The sequence below is a fragment of the Aquarana catesbeiana genome, linkage group LG12 (assembly GCF_042186555.1).
Source record: "Aquarana catesbeiana isolate 2022-GZ linkage group LG12, ASM4218655v1, whole genome shotgun sequence".
NCBI lineage: Eukaryota > Metazoa > Chordata > Amphibia > Anura > Ranidae > Aquarana > Aquarana catesbeiana.
The window spans coordinates 133,382,306-133,397,196 of record NC_133335.1 but is presented as its reverse complement, the minus strand read 5'-3'; positions in this window follow the sequence as shown (position 1 = coordinate 133,397,196).

Here is a 14,891-nt window from a genome sequence, read left to right as displayed (position 1 = left end):
GGACCAATTTCGCCGCAATAACAACGATATTTCGTGGACCATTCGGCGAAACGTTCCACAAAGTAATAGCACACCAATCGGGAACAATCTGCACGTTTCGGTATATTACTTGTCTCTGTAGTGTAAAAACTGTGGGAGGAGTCTACAAGCATTATCAAGTCTAGCAGATGAAGGTATGATCACATGCATTTGGGGTGTCTCAGCATCTTGTGTTTACAACCACTGTTTCCTAGCAACACTCATGCCCTGTTTATGCTTCACAAATACTGCTCAATACACAATAGACAGGATAATGAAAGATTTAACAACTGTGCAGTAATTCAAATGGCCGTATTTTAAAAACTATACATCCTACAGCGAAGATCTTTATATTGTGAGAATCACAAGACCCAGACCTAGATTTTGATACATAGTATGTCTTTGAAATAATAAAATTGAAGGCACGGTCGCAGTTTAGAAATTGCCCTTCAAATTTGAAGGGGCTAGAGCAGTGGTTCTCAACTCCAGTCCTCAGGACCCACCAACAGGCCAGGTTTGCAAGATAGTTGAAATACATCACAGGTGATATCACTTGCTGCTCAGTGATTGCAGTATTCCAGTCTGCATCTCCCCAAGGTAATACTTAAAATCTGGCCTGTTGGTGGGTCCCGAGGACTGGAGTTGAGAACCACTGGGCTAGAGTGTAGTTTCAATGAATGTCAATGGAGGGTGTGAGTTGCAAACAAATGGTCATATTATGAAAACTATCAGGACTATGGCTTAGCCGTGGACATGTTTAGTGGCAGCAGGGATAGCTGAACGTTTTGATATAAGATTTGTGTAGGTGAGCTTGAAAATGAGGGAGTGGGGGCAGTTTAGAAATCATGGTCTGATTTTTCAGCTTTTGTCACCTCCCACTCTAGTTTCCCCATTCATTCCTATGGGACCAATTTCGCCACAAAAATGAAGATATTTCGTGAACCATTCGACGAAATGTTCCACAAAATAATAGCACACCATTCGGGAACAATCCGCACGTTTCGGTATATTACTTGTCTATGTAGTGTAAAAACTGTGGGAGGAGTTAGGGTGGTAAATTTGGCTATAATAATAACTAGAAAAGGTACAATTTCTGGCGAAATTGTGAAAAATGTTCTTGCCTCTACAACTGGAGTGGGCGGAGTAACTGGATGGAGTGGCTTGAGTAACTGTGAAAAGTGTTAAAAAGCTTAATATTTTAAAAAGTATAAATAGTAGTAAAAAAGTTGAAGTCCCATCATTAGCTGAAAGAGCTGAACATTTTTTTCAAAAGTTTTTTTTTTTTTTCAAAAATGAATTATTTTTTTTCAAAAATGAATTATTTTTTTCAAAAACTGCCATCAAAACTGCCCCATCAGAATTGTCCCATCAAAACTGCCCCATCATATTGCCACCATCAAAACTGACCCATCAGAATTGCCCCATCAAAACTGCCCCATCAGAATTGCCCCATCAAAACTGCCCCATCATATTGCCACCATCAAAACTGCCCCATCAGAATTGCCCTATCAAAACAGCCCCATCATATTGCCACCATCAAAACTGCCCCATCAGAACTGCCCCATCAGAATTGCCCTATCAAAACTGCCCCATCATATTGCCACCATCAAAACTGCCCCATCATAATTGCCCCACCAAAACTGCCCCATCATATTGCCACCATCAAAACTGCCCCATCATAATTGCCCCATTAAAACTGCCCCATCAGAATTGCCCTATCAAAACTGCCCCATCATATTCCTCTATTATAAATCAGTACATGGTGTGTCTGTCCCCTCCCCCGGGCTCTTTAATCAGAGCTGAGATGCTCCAGCCACCTCCCCCCCTGTGTATAACAGAAGCTTTGGTAACCATGGCAACAAAACAAACACAGTACACTCTGATTAATGGCTAAAATTTCCTGAAATGACCTCTAAACAAAAAGCTTTTTCCCAAAAACTATAAATCCTACAGCGAAGATCTTTATATTGTGAGAATCACAAGACCCAGACCTAGATTTTGATGTATAGTATGTCTCTGAAATATTAAAAATGGAGGCACAGTCGCAGTTTAGAAATTGCCCTTCAAATTTGAAGAGGCTAGAGTGTAGTTTCAATGAATGTCAATGGACGGCGTGAGTTGCAAACAAATGGTCATATTGTGAAAACTATCAGGACTATGGCTTAGCCGTGGACATGTTTAGTGGCAGCAGGGATAGCTGAACGTTTTGATATAAGATTTGTGTAGATGGGCTTGAAAATGAGGGAGTGCCTTTTATCCGGCATGGATCTACCCAAATTCTTTTAAAGCTTGGACAACATCAGGCATTCAGACACTAAATGACTTCATAGCATCTAAATCATTCCTTTCATTCCCATCGCTTAGAGAAAAATATGATCTACCAAACTCTGAGATATTCAGATATCTCCAAATCAAAAATTGCTATACACCATTCCTAAAGGGGATACACCATTATCCCAATTATCCATTTTTGAATCAATCTGTACAAAAGATCCATTTGCTAAAGGTACAATTTCATCACTTTATAATCAATTATATGGAGTAGCAAATCTTAATAGACCCTCTTACGTTCAGAGGTGAGAGGAGGACCTGGGACGAACTTTAGAAGACACGGACTGGTCTAACATATGGCTCACATCTAAGTCATCCTCACCCAACATCTTAGCACTGGAGACAAATTATAAAGTCCTAACTCGCTGGTACCTTGTACCCGCTAGAGTGGCAAAATATTCACCTAATACCTCAGCTCTTTGTTTTCGAGGATGCCCAGAAATAGGCATATATTTACACATATGGTGGACGTGCCCAGTAATCCAAACCTTCTGGAAGGAAGTCTTCGTGATTTCATCTAAAATATTTAAAAAAATAATACAACCAGATCCATATTTAACTTTACTTAATCTAAAACCGGAATGGTTAACACTCTCTCAATTCAAACTTATGATCCAACTAATAATGGCTGCAAAACAAACAGTGGCCAAGGCATGGAAATCTCCTACATTGGTACTAGCAGAAACAATTCACAGAATGAATAATACAATGTCCCATGCTAAGATGGTAGCCATCGATCAAAATCAAATTCCAAAATTTGAAAAACTTTGGCATCCTTGGATAAAACAACAGTTCCTGTCAAACTTCAATGACTCTGTCCTGTTGCCATGGTAACAGATTAAATGACTTACAGAGACACCCATTCTAAGGCTTCAAAGAGAACTAAAAAGAATAATAAACTGACGAGCGGGACAACCTTGTGGACCATACCTCTACCTTTCAACCCTTTTTCTTCTTTCTCTTTCCTTTTCTCCACCTTACGATTAAAGCTCATTATCAGAATTTATTTGACCTATATACACTCTACTTGTAAACAATATGTATAGTAGGTATAAATCATTTAAATACCTACAAAAGTAACTAAGGAAATGATATATATCTTTAATTTAGGTTTACGTGAACCCAATGTTTAATATTTGAAATTTCATGATATTTACCTATATAAACCCTACTGTAAAACAGTGAGCTTACTTTATAGATCCTTGTAAACTTACTTTATGTATCTTTATAACATTGTATACTCAATAAACTTCTTTTGACAAGGAAAATGAGGGAGTGGCGGCAGTTTAGAAATCATGTTCTGATTTTTCAGCTTTTGTCACCTCCCACTCTAGTTTCCCCATTCATTCCTATGGGACCAATTTCGCCGCAAAAACGACGATATTTCGTGAACCATTCGGCGAAACGTTCCACAAAATAATAGCACACCATTCAGGAACAATCTGCACGTTTCGGTATATTACTTGTCTATGTAGTGTAAAAACTGTGGGAGGAGTTAGGGTGGTAAATTTGGCTATAATAATAATAATAACTATAAAATGCATTTCCTGGGGAAAATGCGTGGGAATGCTGAATAGCTAAATTGCTAAAACGGCCGCCATCAAAACTGCCCCATCAGAATTGCCCCATCAAAATTGTCCCCATTAAAACTGCCCCATCATATTGCCACCATCAAAACTGCCCCAGCAGAATTGCTCCATCAAAATTGTCCCATCATATTGGCACCATCAAAATTGCCCCATCAAAACTGCCCCATCATATTGGCACCATCAAAACTGCCCCATCAGAATTGCCCCATCATATTACCACCATCAAAACTGCCCCATCATATTGCCACCATCAAAACTGCCCCCATCATATTGCCATCAAAACTGCCCCATTAGAATTGCCCCATCAAAATTGTCCCCATCAAAACTGCCCCATCAGAATTGCCCCATCAAAACTAAAAGTAATTTTTTTTTTCAAAAGTAATTTTTTTTTTCAAAAATGAATTTTTTTTTCAAAAATATATATTTTTTTTTTTTTTCAAAAAAAATTTTTTTTGTTTTTTTTTCAAAAATAATTTTTTTTTTTTTCAAAAATAATTTTTTTTTCAAAAATATTTTTTTTTTTCAAAAATAATTTTTTTTTTTTCAAAAATAATTTTTTTTTTTTCAAAAATATTTTTTTTTTAAAAATAATTGTTTTTTTTTTCAAAAATAATTTTTTTTTTTTCAAAAATATTTTTTTTTTTCAAAAATGATTTTTTTTTTTTTTCAAAAATAATTTTTTTTTTTTCAAAAATATTTTTTTTTTCAAAAATATATTTTTTTTTTCAAAAATAATTGCTGAATAGCTAAATTGCTAAAACGACCGCCATCAAAACTGCCCCATCATACTGCCATCAAAACTGCCCCATCAAAATTGTCCCCATTAAAACTGCCCCATCATATTGCCCCCATCAAAACTGCCCCCATCAAAACTGCCCCATCAAAACTGCCCCATCATATTGCCACCATCAAAACTGCCCCATCAGAATTACCCCATCAAAACTGCCCCATCATATTCCTCTATTATAAATCAGTACATGGTGTGTCTGTCCCCTCCCCCCGGGCTCTGTAATCAGAGCTGAGATGCTCCAGCCACCTCCCCCCTGTGTATAACAGAAGCTTTGGTAACCATGGCAACAAAACAAACACAGTACACTCTGATTAATGGCTAAAATTTCCTGAAATGACCTCTAAACAAAAAGCTTTTTCTCAAAAACTGTAAAAGATATCAAACTGAAAAGATATAGCCAGATAGCTGAATATTTTGTGAACATTTTAAAGTTTGTTTGGTGTCTCTAGGTGAAAGCATGAAGGAGCTGAAACTTTTGGGAGCGGAAGAAGAATTTAAGGATTTCAAGCATGCTCCCATCAATGTTAAAAAAAGTGTTAAAAAGCTTAATATTTTAAAAAGTATAAATGGTAGAAAAAAAGTTGAAAAAGAGCACACCTCAGCTAAAAGAGACGAACATTTTAATAGTTGAATGGTTTTAATAGCTGAAAGTATGCAGAAGTTACGCAAAACCAAAAAACGTACGGAATAAGAAGAAAAATAATAAAAAAACGAATAACAATAGTGGGACTGCTAAAGCATTCCTACTAATAAGAACTAGAAAAGGTACAATTTCTGGGGAAATTGTGAAAAGTGTTCTTGCCTCTACAACTGGAGTGGGCGGAATGACTGGATGGAGTGGCTTGAGTAACTGTGAAAAGTGTTAAAAAGCGTAATATTTTAAAAAGTATAAATAGCAGTAAAAAAGTTCCATCATTAGCTGAAAGAGCTGAACATTTTTTTCAAAAGTTTTTTTTTTTCAAAAATGAATTATTTTTTTTCAAAAATGATTTTTTTTTCTTTTAAATGAATTATTTTTTTTCAAAAATGATTATTTTTTTTCAAAAATGATTTTTTTTTCAAAAATAATTTTTTCTTTTAAAAAATGTATTTTTTTTCAAAAAGGAATTATTTTTTTTCAAAAATGAATTTTTTTTCAAAAATGATTTTTTTTTTCAAAAATATATTTTTTTTTATGGGGCGGTCATAATGTTTTGGCTGATCATGGGGTTGTCAGCTTTTGTCACCTCCCACTCTAGTTTTGAACATTTCGCCATTCATTCCTATGGGACCAATCTTGTCGCAAAAACGACGATATTTTGTGAACCATTCAGTGAAACGTTCCAAGAAAGTAATAGCACACCAATTAAATGACATTGATTCCAGATTCACACTGGTATATTTCAGCTTTGCACAAAGTTCCACAAGGTAATAGCACACCAATTAAATGACATTGAACATTTCACCATTCATTCCTATGGGACCAATATTGCCGCAGAAACGACGATATTTCGTGAACCATTCGGCGAAAAAAGTTCCACAAAGTAATAGCACACCAATTAAATGACATTGAACATTTCACCATTCATTCCTATGGGACCAATTTTGCTGCAAAAACTACGATATTTCGTGAACCATTGGGTGAAACGTTCCACAAAGTAATAGCACACCAATCGGGAACAATCCGCACGTTTCGGTATATTACTTGTCTCTGTAGTGTAAAAACTGTGGGAGGAGTCTACAAGCATTATCAAGTCTAGCAGATGAAGTCACATGCATTTGGGGTGTCTCAGCATCTTGTGTTTACAACCACTGTTTCCTAGCAACGCTTATGCCCTGTTTATCCTTCACAAATACTGCTCCATACACAGTACACAGGATATTGATAGATGTAGTATCTATGCAGTAATTCAAATGGCCGTATTTTAAAAACTATAAATCCTACAGCTAAGATCTTTATATTGTGAGAATCACAAGACCCAGACCTAGATTTTGATGTATAGTATGTCTCTGAAATATTAAAAATGGAGGCACGGTCACAATTTAGAAATTGCCCTTCAAATTTGAAGGGGCTAGAGTGTAGTTTCAATGAATGTCAATGGACGGCGTGAGTTGCAAACAAATGGTCATATTGTGAAAACTATCAGGACTATGGCTTAGCCGTGGACATGTTTAGTGGCAGCAGGGATAGCTGAACGTTTTGATATAAGATTTGTGTAGGTGGGCTTGAAAATGAGGGAGTGGCAGCAGTTTAGAAATCATGTTCTGATTTTTCAGCTTTTGTTTCCCCATTCATTCCTATGGGACCAATTTCGCCGCAAAAACGACGATATTTCGTGAACCATTTGGCGAAACGTTCCACAAAGTAATAGCACACCATTCGGGAACAATCCGCATGTTTCGGTATATTACTTGTCTATGTAGTGTAAAAACTGTGGGAGGAGTTAGGGTGGTAAATTTGACTATAATAATAATAAGAACTAGAAAATGCATTTCCTGGGGAAAATGCGTGGGAATGCTGAATAGCTAAATTGCTAAAACGGCCGCCATCAAAACTGCCCCATCAGAATTGCCCCATCAAAATTGTCCCCATTAAAACTGCCCCATCATATTGCCACCATCAAAACTGCCCCATCAGAATTGCTCCATCAAAATTGTCCCATCATATTGCCACCATCAGAATTGCCCCATCAAAACTGCCCCATCATATTGCCACCATCAAAACTGCCCCATCAGAATTGCCCCATCATATTACCATCATCAAAACTGCCCCATCATATTGCCACCATCAAAACTGCCCCCATCATATTGCCATCAAAACTGCCCCATCAGAATTGTCCCCATCAAAACTGCCCCATCATATTGCCACCATCAAAACTGCCCCATCAGAATTGCTCCATCAAAACTGCCCCATCATATTGCCACCATCAAAACTGCCCCCATCAAAACTGCCCCATTAGAATTGCCCCATCAAAAATTTCCCCATCAAAACTGCCCCATCATATTGCCACCATCAAAACTGCCCCATCAGAATTGCCCCATCAAAACTGCCCCATCATATTTCCACCATCAAAACTGCCCCCATCAAAACTGCCCCATCAGAATTGCCCCATCAAAACTGCCCCATCAGAATTGCCCTATCAAAACTGCCCCATCATATTGCCACCATCAAAACTGCCCCATCATATTGCCACCATCAAAACTGCCCCATCAGAATTGCCCCATCAAAACTGCCCCTCATATTGCCACCATCAAAACTGCCCCATCAAAACTGCCCCATCATATTGCCACCTTTAAAACTGCTCCATAAAAATTGTCCCCATCAAAACTGCCCCATCATATTGCCACCATCAAAACTGCCCCCATCATATTGCCATCAAAACTGCCCCATCAGAATTGTCCCCATCAAAACTGCCCCATCATATTGCCACCATCAAAACTGCCCCATCAGAATTGCTGCATCAAAACTGCCCCATCATATTGCCACCATCAAAACTGCCCCCATCAAAACTGCCCCATTAGAATTGCCCCATCAAAAATTTCCCCATCAAAACTGCCCCATCATATTGCCACCATCAAAACTGCCCCATCAGAATTGCCCCATCAAAACTGCCCCATCATATTTCCACCATCAAAACTGCCCCCATCAAAACTGCCCCATCAGAATTGCCCCATCAAAACTGCCCCATCAGAATTGCCCTATCAAAACTGCCCCATCATATTGCCACCATCAAAACTGCCCCATCAGAATTGCCCCATCAAAACTGCCCCATCATATTGCCACCATCAAAACTGCCCCATCAGAATTGCCCCATCAAAACTGCCCCTCATATTGCCACCATCAAAACTGCCCCATCAAAACTGCCCCATCATATTGCCACCTTTAAAACTGCTCCATAAAAATTGTCCCCATCAAAACTGCCCCATCATATTGCCACCATCAAAACTGCCCCATCAGAATTGCCCCATCAAAACTGCCCCATCATATTGCCACCATCAAAACTGCCCCATCAGAATTACCCCATCAAAACTGCCCCATCAGAATTACCCCATCAAAACTGCCCCATCATATTCCTCTATTATAAATCAGTACATGGTGTGTCTGTCCCCTCCCCCGGGCTCTGTAATCAGAGCTGAGATGCTCCAGCCACCTCCCCCCTGTGTATAACAGAAGCTTTGGTAACCATGGCAACAAAAAAAACACAGTACACTCTGATTAATGGCTAAAATTTCCTGAAATGACCTCTAAACAAAAAGCTTTTTCTCAAAAACTGTAAAAGTTATCAAACTGAAAAGATATAGCCAGATAGCTGAATATTTTGTGAACATTTTAAAGTTTGTTTGGTGTCTCTAGGTGAAAGTATGAAGGAGCTGAAACTTTTGGGAGCGGAAGAAGAATTTAAGGATTTCAAGCATGCTCCCATTGACTTCAATGTTAAAAAAAAGTGTTAAAAAGCTTAATATTTTAAAAAGTATAAATGGTAGAAAAAAAGTTGAAAAAGAGCACACATCAGCTAAAAGAGACAAACATTTTAAGAGTTGAATGGTTTTAATAGCTGAAAGTATGCAGAAGTTACGCAGAACCAAAAAACGTACGGAATAAAATTATTAAAATTATTAAAAATAAATAAAATCGAATAACAATAGTGGGACTGCTAAAGCATTCCCACTAATAATATATATGTGAGATAACAGTAAGTGGTCTTGCTATGCAAGAACACTTAATAATATATATGTGAGATAACAGTAAGTGGTCTTGCTATGCAAGAACACTTAATAATAATATATATGTGAGATAACAGTAAGTGGTCTTGCTATGCAAGAACACTTAATAATAATATATATGTGAGATAACAGTAAGTGGTCTTGCTATGCAAGAACACTTAACTAGAAAAGCTACAATTTCTGGGGAAATTGTGAAAGTGTTCTTGCCTCTACAACTGGAGTGGGCGGAGTAACTGGGTGGGGTGGAGTGGCTTGAGTAACTGTGAAAAGTGTTAAAAAGCTTAATATTTTAAAAAGTATAAATAGAAGTAAAAAAGTTCCATCATTAGCTGAAAGAGCTGAACATTTTTTTCAAAAGTAATTTTTTTTTTTCAAAAATGAATTTTTTTTTTCAAAAATGAATTTTTTTTATTCAAAAATGTTTTTTTTTTTCAAAAATGAATTTTTTTTTTCAAAAATGATTTTTTTTTTCAAAAGTAATTTTTTTTTTCAAAAGTAATTTTTTTTTCAAAAATAATTTTTTTTTATCAAAAATGAATTTTTTTTTTTCAAAAATGATTTTTTTTTTTGAAAAATGAATTATTTTTTTTCAAAAATGATTTTTTTTTTTCAAAAATATTTTTTTTTTATGGGGCGGTCATAATGTTTTGGCTGATCATGGGGTTGTCAGCTTTTGTAACCTCCCACTCTAGTTTTGAACATTTCGTGATTCATTCCTATGGGACCAATTTCGTCGCAAAAACGACGATATTTCGTGAACCATTCGGCGAAACGTTCCAGAAAGTAATAGCACACCAATTAAATGACATTGATTCCGGATTCACACTGGTATATTTCAGCTTTTCACAAAGTTCCACAAGGTAATAGCACACCAATTAAATGACATTGAACATTTCACCATTCATTCCTATGGGACCAATATTGCCGCAAAAACGACGATATTTCGTGAACCATTCGGCGAAAAAAGTTCCACAAAGTAATAGCACACCAATTAAATGACATTGAACATTTCGCCATTCATTCCTATGGGACCAATTTTGCCGCAAAAACTACGATATTTCGTGAACCATTCGGTGAAACGTTCCACAAAGTAATAGCACACCAATCGGGAACAATCCGCACGTTTCGGTATATTACTTGTCTCTGTAGTGTAAAAACTGTGGGAGGAGTCTACAAGCATTATCAAGTCTAGCAGATGAAGTCACATGCATTTGGGGTGTCCTAGCATCTTGTGTTTACCACTGTTTCCTAGCAACGCTCATGCCCTGTTTATGCTTCACAAATACTGCTCCATACACAATAGACAGGACCATGATAGATGTAGTAACTATGCAGTAATTCAAATGGCCGTATTTTAAAAACTATAAATCCTACAGCGAAGATCTTTATATTGTGAGAATCACAAGACCCAGACCTAGATTTTGATGTATAGTATGTCTCTGAAATATTAAAAATGGAGGCACAGTCGCAGTTTAGAAATTGCCCTTCAAATTTGAAGGGGCTAGAGTGTAGTTTCAATGAATGTCAATGGACGGCGTGAGTTGCAAACAAATGGTCATATTGTGAAAACTATCAGGACTATGGCTTAGCCGTGGACATGTTTAGTGGCAGCAGGGATAGCTGAACGTTTTGATATAAGATTTGTGTAGGTGGGCTTGAAAATGAGGGAGTGGTGGCAGTTTAGAAATCATGTTCTGATTTTTCAGCTTTTGTCACCTCCCACTCTAGTTTCCCCATTCATTCCTATGGGACCAATTTCGCCGCAAAAATGATGATATTTTGTGAACCATTTGGCGAAACGTTCCACAAAATGATAGCACACCATTCGGGAACAATCCGCACGTTTCGGTATATTACTTGTCTATGTAGTGTAAAAACTGTGGGAGGAGTTAGGGTGGTAAATTTGGCTATAATAATAATAAGAACTAGAAAAGGTACAATTTCTGGGGAAATTGTGAAAGTGTTCTTGCCTCTACAATTGGAGTGGGCGGAGTAACTGGATGGAGTGGGCGGAGTAACTGTGAAAAGTGTTAAAAAGCTTAATATTTTAAAAAGTATAAATAGTAGTAAAAAAGTTGAAGTCCCATCATTAGCTGAAAGAGCTAAACATTTTTTTCAAAAGTTTTTTTTTTTCAAAAATGAATTTTTTTTTTTCAAAAATGATTTTTTTTTTTAAACGAAATTTGTTTTTTCAAAAATAATTTTTTTTTTCAAAAACTGCCATCAAAACTGCCCCATCAGAATTGTCCCATCAAAACTGCCCCATCATATTGCCACCATCAAAACTGCCCCATCAGAATTGCCCCATCAAAACAGCCCCATCAGAATTGCCCTATCAAAACTGCCCCATCATATTGCCACCATCAAAACTGCCCCATCAGAATTGCCCTATCAAAACAGCCCCATCATATTGCCACCATCAAAACTGCCCAATCAGAATTGCCCCATCATATTGCCACCATCAAAACTGCCCCATCATATTGCCACCATCAAAACTGCCCCATCAGAATTGCCCCATCAAAACTGTCCCATCAGAATTGCCCTATCAAAACTGCCCCATCATATTGCCACCATCAAAACTGCCCCATCAGAATTGCCCTATCAAAACTGCCCCATCATATTGCCACCATCAAAACTGAACCATCAGAATTGCCCTATCAAAACAGCCCCATCATATTGCCACCATCAAAACTGCCCCATCAGAATTGCCCTATCAAAACTGCCCCATCATTTTGCCACCATCAAAACTGCCCCATCATAATTGCCCCACCAAAACTGCCCCATCATATTGCCACCATCAAAACTGCCCCATCATAATTGCCCCATTAAAACTGCCCCATCAGAATTGCCCTATCAAAACTGCCCCATCATATTCCTCTATTATAAATCAGTACATGGTGTGTCTGTCCCCTCCCCTGGGCTCTGTAATCAGAGCTGAGATGCTCCAGCCACCTCCCCCCTATGTATAACAGAAGCTTTGGTAACCATGGCAACAAAACAAACACAGTACACGCTGATTAATGGCTAAAATTTCCTGAAATGACCTCTAAACAAATGGCTGTATTTTAAAAACTATACATCCTACAGCGAAGATCTTTATATTGTGAGAATCACAAGACCCAGACCTAGATTTTGATACATAGTATGTCTCTGAAATATTAAAATTAAAGGCACGGTCGCAGTTTAGAAATTGCCCTTCAAATTTGAAGGGGCTAGAGTGTAGTTTCAATGAATGTCAATGGACGGCGTGAGTTGCAAACAAATGGTCATATTGTGAAAACTATCAGGACTATGGCTTAGCCGTGGACATGTTTAGTGGCAGCAGGGATAGCTGAACGTTTTGATATAAGATTTGTGTAGGTGGGCTTGAAAATGAGGGAGTGGCGGCAGTTTAGAAATCATGTTCTGATTTTCCAGCTTTTGTCATCTCCCACTCTAGTTTCCCCATTCATTCCCATGGGACCAATTTCGCCGCAAAAATGACGATATTTCGTGAACCATTCGGCGAAACGTTCCACAAAGTAATAGCACACCATTCGGGAACAATCCGCACGTTTCGGTATATTACTTGTCTATGTAGTGTAAAAACTGTGGGAGGAGTTAGGGTGGTAAATTTGGCTATAATAATAATAAGAACTAGAAAAGGTACAATTTCTGGGGAAATTGTGAAAGTGTTCTTGCCTCTACAACTGGAGTGGGCGGAGTAACTGGGTGGGGTGGAGTGGCTTGAGTAACTGTGAAAAGTGTTAAAAAGCTTAATATTTTAAAAAGTATAAATAGTAGTAAAAAAGTTCCATCATTCGCTGAAAGAGCTGAACATTTTTTTCAAAAGTAATTTTTTTTTTCAAAAATGAATTTTTTTTAATCAAAAATGATTTTTTTTTCTTCAAAAATGATTTTTTTTTTCAAAAGTAATTTTTTTTTTCAAAGGTAATTTTTTTTTTCAAAAATATTTTTTTTTTCAAATATATTTTTTTTTCAAAAATAATTTTTTTTTTAAAAGAAATTTTTTTTTCAAAAATATTTTTTTTTTTCAAAAATAATTTTTTTTTAAAAGAAATTTTTTTTTCAAATATATATTTTTTTTAAAAATATTTTTTTTTTTTAAAAGAAATTTTTTTTTCAAAAATATTTTTTTTTTTCAAAAATAATTTTTTTTTTTTCAAAAATATTTTTTTTTTCAAAAATTATTTTTTTACTTTTTTCAAAAATATTTTTTTTTTTTCAAAAATATTTTTTTTTTTACATGGGGCGGTCATAATGTTTTGGCTGATCATGGGGTGGTCATAATGTTTTGGCTGATCATGGGGTTGTCAGCTTTTGTCACTTCCCACTCTAGTTTTGAACATTTCGCCATTCATTCCTATGGGTCCAATTTCGCCGCAAAAACGTCATTTCGTGGACCATTCGGCAAAACATTCCACAAAGTAATAACACACCAATCGGGAACAATCCGCTCGTTTCGGTATATTATTTGTCTCTGTAGTGTGAAAACTGTGGGAGGAGTCTACAAGCATTATCAAGTCTAGCAGATGAAGTCACGTGCATTTGGAGTGTCTCAGCATCTTGTGTTTACAACCACTGTTTCCTAGCAACGCTCATGCCCTGTTTATGCTTCCCAAATACTGCTTCATCAAAACTGCCCCATCAGAATTACCCCATCAAAACTGCCCCATCATATTCCTCTATTATAAATCAGTACATGGTGTGTCTGTCCCCTCTCCCGGGCTCTGTAATCAGCTGAGATGCTCCAGCCACCTTCCCCCCCTGTGTATAACAGAAGCTTTGGTAACCATGGCAACAAAACAAACACTAACAGTACACTCTGATTAATGGCTAAAATTTCCTGAAATGACCTCTAAACAAATGGCCGTATTTTAAAAACTATACATCCTACAGCGAAGATCTTTATATTGTGAGAATCACAAGACCCAGACCTAGATTTTGATGTATAGTATGTCTCTGAAATATTAAAAATGAAGGCACAGTCGCAGTTTAGAAATTGCCCTTCAAATTTGGAGGGGGCTAGAGTGTAGTTTCAATGAATGTCAATGGACGGCGTGAGTTGCAAACAAATGGTCATATTGTCAAAACTATCAGGACTATGGCTTAGCCGTGGACATGTTTAGTGGCAGCAGGGATAGCTGAACGTTTTGATATAAGATTTGTGTAGGTGGGCTTGAAAATGAGGGAGTGGCGGCAGTTTAGAAATCATGTTCTGATTTTCCAGCTTTTGTCATCTCCCACTCTAGTTTCCCCATTCATTCCTATGGGACCAATTTCGCCGCAAAAACGACGATATTTCGTGAACCATTCGGCGAAACGTTCCACAAAGTAATAGCACACCATTCGGGAACAATCCGCACGTTTCGGTATATTACTTGTCTATGTAGTGTAAAAACTGTGGGAGGAGTTAGGGTGGTAAATTTGGCTATAATAATAAGAATAATATATATGTG